At 42.5% G+C, this 5,216-nt stretch overlaps 1 long non-coding RNA gene across 1 annotated transcript; it reads right to left on the bottom strand.

Annotated features, from left to right (window-relative positions):
* Positions 1-1,843: 1,843 nt before the first annotated feature.
* LOC134396815 (uncharacterized) lies at positions 1,844-4,042 on the bottom strand. The gene is made up of 3 exons (XR_010025292.1): positions 3,986-4,042; positions 3,289-3,396; positions 1,844-1,895 (listed from the first exon to the last, which is right to left on the bottom strand). It is a non-coding gene; the product is annotated as an uncharacterized LOC134396815 (long non-coding RNA).
* Between the last annotated feature and the right edge of the window lie 1,174 nt (positions 4,043-5,216).

Raw genomic sequence — 5,216 nt, 5'->3', positions numbered from 1 at the left:
CAAGCAAGTGCTTTCACAAATTTCACATTTCCAAAACTGTGCTGCCAGTGCTCCCCCTTCTGGTAAATTAAGGAAACTGTATAGCAACCTTCCCCATTTTGGGGCCCTCCAGATGTTTTGGATAACTCCCAGCATTACTGGCCATGCTGGATGGGACTGACGGGAGTTGAAGTCCAAAACCTCTGGAGAGAGTACCAGGTTGGGGAAAGCTGCTGTACAGCATAAGTTTTTTTTTCTAAGACTGCAAGATTTAATTGGTGTAAGTGATAGATTAACCAACTAGCGGGGAACAGTTTTGATTGGTGGTGATGGCAGCAGACCTGGCCCAAGACATTTTGCTGCTTAAGGTGGGCCAGCTACCGCCGCCTCTTGCGCTGCCTCTGCCTCCTCCATCCAGCTCATGATGCACCGACTTGCTCTTGCTCCTCCTCCTGATTCTGCTGCTGCTGCTTCAAATAAGTATGTGTTGCTACCGGGGCTCTTCTGCAGGCTTCCCAGGGCCATCGCCTACCTCACAATGCCTCACTCTTTGGAAGGACTTTACACTGTGACAAAGGGAACTACTTCAGAGTGAGGCATTAGGGTACCCTGTGGGGCACCACTTGCTGCTTTGCTGCAGAAGCACATACTGCTTAAAGTTTAACAATTAAAGTTTAAATCACATTTGGCACCATGACAAAGGGGTAGCACTGGTGCTCTCCATGGCCATCTTGTATACAATGGGCCAGCTAGCATGAACACCAGCGCCCACTGTAGCTTAAATAAGCCATGGTGGGTTACGGCACGTGCTGGCGGCCATTGTGAATATTCACACCTGCATCAGTCAGTTGATGCAGCTTATTGTGATGTGCTAGCCCAGAAAGGGTGGCTTTTTAACAAGCCGGTCCAGAATCCTATTACAGTCCATGGATTTTGGATAGCCGCCCTGCCTGAGTTCACACTTCATGATAAGCTGTAGTGACCACTCTCCGCAGCTTGAATATTCACAATGGCGTCCAACAAACATCACAACCCATTGTGGCTTTATTTAAGCCATGGTGGACACTGGCTATTGTGCAAACCAGTGCTCTGTTCTAAAAAAAGACCCCTTCCACAAAGCAAAACCTGGGTGACCAGGCACAGTGGTGCTTGACAGCCATGCTTTTAGGCATGCTTCTGGCCGCCTTACTCAATACTGAAACAAATACTGTTTCAAGTACAACCCTTTTTTTCCACCACCACAAAGCATCTAATAATGCTCCTAGAGTCCCAGGCAGACACGTCTGGTGCTCCACAGTGAACAGTGGATGTGGTGGTGGATGAACTTGAGGGCAGACAGCTGCAGGAAGAGGGTGGACCACAGGTGACAGCAGGGGAGGCCTGTGGGCAGCAGATATCAGCATAGAATCCACCACCTCTCCCAATCTACTGCCTGTGCTAAAAGACTCAGCTTGCCTCATGGAAGGGCCACCCCTGGGATGAGCAACAGACTTGCTTATATTTTTGTGCCATTTGGTTCTGGTGTGTAGGTCTAATAGGGATTTTAACACTTACCTGTAAGTAAGGCCCACTAAACAAAGTAGGATAGAGGAAAAGAACTAGGTTATTCAATATGCCTAATATGGTTTTACAGGATTTGCATAAACTTCAGGTACCACAATTTTTAAAAGGCACAAAAGTTAGGAAATAACCATTAAATGCAATCTTCATTCTACAACAATAATACCAACAATACTATTAACATTATTTTGTTTTTCAAATACGTCTCCCAGAAGCAGACTGTGAAAAATCATTCTTAAATTTTTATTAACTGCTTTCTCCATGTTTAATGTCGTTTCAAGATAGCTGAACTTACCAACAGAAATAGGTGGTGGGGGATATGAGGTATATGTGAGGTCTCTTGTTCTTATAGCACTCTGGTAGGCAAAAGAAAAGGGAAGTTATTTTTCTGCAACAAACATTCTGCAAGAGAAGGCATATTATGCACAGCCACTGGTGCACCAGCGGGTTGTATCCAATGTATTTGCTTTAATTATGATGTTGGATTATATCTGTATCAATTCTACCATATCTCCTCATAACTAAGGTTTGGTTTAAAATGTGGTTAGAAGGACAACTGTAGTTCCACAGCACTAGTAGCTCCAGTATTTTGAAAAACAGCATTGCAGAGCACTAGTCACTTACAGTCAATCCCAGTAGTGACACTAGCTTTATGGCCAGAGCCTTGGATGCAGCATGAAATTCACTGCCCATGACAACTGTATTATCCCTAACTCTGGGAACCTGAACTCTGAGAAAACTCTGCTTAAGGGAAATTTAGTCATAACTGCTCCTTCCCCCAAATTGTAGCTTTTGAACAATTTTTTCTTCCTGTGCTGATTCCAGCCAATCTGGGATCATGTAGGCTACATCATCACCTCACACACATCATGCAACCAATGCCATTTGTCTCATGATGATGGCATGAAACCAAATCAAGCCCTAATTCTGAATATGTTTCCTGACAATGTCATGTAGCCAATCAGATTTAGCTACATATTGCTATGAAGCTAAATCAGAATGAAGCCAATGCTTTCTTGCCCTTACTCTGAATGGCTGGATATTTGAGCTTCCTTTACTAGCTCCCTTCCCTAAAAAATGTATTCAAATGCGAGGTGAGGGGCAGGGAATGTATTTCATGGGAAGCAAAGCTTTTCATGAAATGTGTCCCATTCCCAATTTGGTTCAGCCCTGCTTAGAAACATTTCAGAAAGGGGCTATGGGATTATTTCTTAACACCTGATCTATTTCTGAAACCCACACTCTACTAAAGTGTTCTCATATTAATCTTCTTGCTCCAAACCAAGTTAATGCTGGAAATGGTTCTACAGAACCTGCCAGTTGACTAAGAAGGGCCCATGAATACCTCATAATGTAACTAATGGAGTTCCCATTCTTTATTTCAAGAAAACTTATCTTCCTTCTTGACCTTTCTCCAGATACTTTGAAGAAAACATTCTAATTACTAGCAATGGATTTAAGTATTCAGGGACTTGAAGAAAGTATTGTAGGGTTATTTCCTGTGCTACACATCTTCATTTGTATAGCCTACCACTGTTTCTGGTTGTTGCTGTTTTCAGATGTTGTTTTATGATCAGCCTTAGTGACTTTAACAAACTTTTTAATACCTAAGAGGAATTTCAATGTAATATTAGAAGTGCTCTCTCTCAGAGAAAAAAAAATCCTTCTAAAACAAAATTACTATGTAAATTAAAACATTAAAATGGCAAAACCCCAGAGAATACTTTTGTACATTTAAACAATGAGTACCTTTGCCACTGACGTTTTTTTAACATGTTTTGGTGTCCGCATCTTTTTGAGACCCAACCTTTCTGTTCTGATGAGCTTCTTGGGCAAATGTTTCTGGGGCCCATATTTCTAAACATATCAGAGATATAAAACATTATATGTAATAATCGTACATAACTGACATTTTTCTTTGCAGACAGTGGTACAATTAGGTAATTTTAGATACCTGACAATTGGGGGGGGGGGGGGCAGCAGATGGTACTTCAGTTACATCAAAGTGTGGCAAGTCAGCCCCTGATGTGGTTGTGCCCTTCCTCTTTGCTCCTTCTGTGGAGTGGGGCCCTAGGAATCTGTCCCAGAGTCCTGCCTGACATTACCACTGCTTATAGAAACATGCTATGGAAGCCAGTCACCACTAGTAAGAAATTAATATTTAGACACTCTCAAATTTAGAGCATGCTTCTGTTACAGGTCTTATTTCTTTTAAGGATCCTACCTTACCCCTATTTATGAAAGCTCCTTCACAGTGCTTTAAAAGTACAGACATTAAAGAGCTGCCAGTACTGGAAGTGGAAATGATGTTACGTGCCTGGATACTCAGCCAGGGTACATGTCTCTCTATCCAGGATTAAGCTGGATAAATACTTAAACCATCTTCTGAGAGCAGTGTGCCCTTAAACACAAGGTATATTTTTTTTGAATAAATAAATAAACAAACCTCATAGACCTTTGTTATTTTCTGAACTTCAGTCATGTCCAAGGATGTGGATCTTTTCTGAAAAGGAGACTTCCATGAACCAACACACAAAAACAAAAAAAGCTAATCATATGCATCTGACAGCATCTTACAGCAAAGTTCTCATGAGATCGCTGATCAATACAATCAAACTATCACCTCATTACATGCAATATCTTTCAGGGTTTTTTCCTTATGCTGTGGTTTTGGCAATTGGCTTAGGAGTGATACAGCAGAGAAAACAAAAACTAGTCATTACAAGGTGCAATCGTTTGCATGTTCCCCTGCTAGCTGGGGAATGGTAGGAGTTTCAGCACTTGGGGGTGGGGGGGTTGGTTAAACATGGGAATCTATGCCCCTCTCCAACCCATTCTTAGAGAAGTGCTGGAGGACACCCCCCCTCACTTTTCACCCTGTTTTTTCCATGATTCATGCAGACCTAAGTTGCCCAAAAGGCAGGGGTGGCGAACATGTGGCCTCCTGTTGCTGTTGGACTACAACTCTCATCATCTCTCACCATTGGATATGCTGGCTAGGGCTGATGGGACTTGAAGTCTACCAACATGTGGAGGGCCACAAGTTGCCCACCCCTGCCATAAAGGCTGACTAGGATCTGAACCCTTGCTGAGAGGAACGGAAGGGGATATAATTTCTATGACATATTCTTTGACAAGCTCTTGAGGCTAGTTGCACCACACACCCATCTCTGGGGTCCATCTGTATGTGCAGTGGACTCTGTCCCTCATGCAGGCCTCAGTGTTTGAACCCTGAATTTTGTAAACATTTCATCTATGAGATCCAAGTTCAAATGATGAAGTCCCCTCCTATGTCCTTTTTTATCAGTTCTGTTCAGTCAATATGTAACATCTTCAAATCAGCTTTTCAGTGTGATTGTTTCCCTCCATTGCCTGAGACCACAAGTTAAACAAAAGTATAAACTTTACTGCTATAATCATTCCCTTCAGCCACTAGCTAATACTGCGCAAATTGGCTTCGATTCGCTTTTTTGCCTAGTGCACCATCTAAATCTCTGGCTTTGTTAATATCAATATGGGCATGATTCTCTTTACTTCTGCTCTCTGCCTACCCAGGAACTTGTGCGTTTCGCCCAAGGCAAGAAACAGATATGGGTCAAAACCAGCCTTTATGTTGTCAGAAACTAAGATTAGCCATTGCTTCTTTGTGGGGGAATTCTATGTGTAATCTGATACCT

Source organism: Elgaria multicarinata, chromosome 3 (genome assembly GCF_023053635.1).
Source record: "Elgaria multicarinata webbii isolate HBS135686 ecotype San Diego chromosome 3, rElgMul1.1.pri, whole genome shotgun sequence".
Lineage (NCBI taxonomy): Eukaryota > Metazoa > Chordata > Lepidosauria > Squamata > Anguidae > Elgaria > Elgaria multicarinata.
This window is presented reverse-complemented; position numbering and strand designations above follow the sequence as displayed.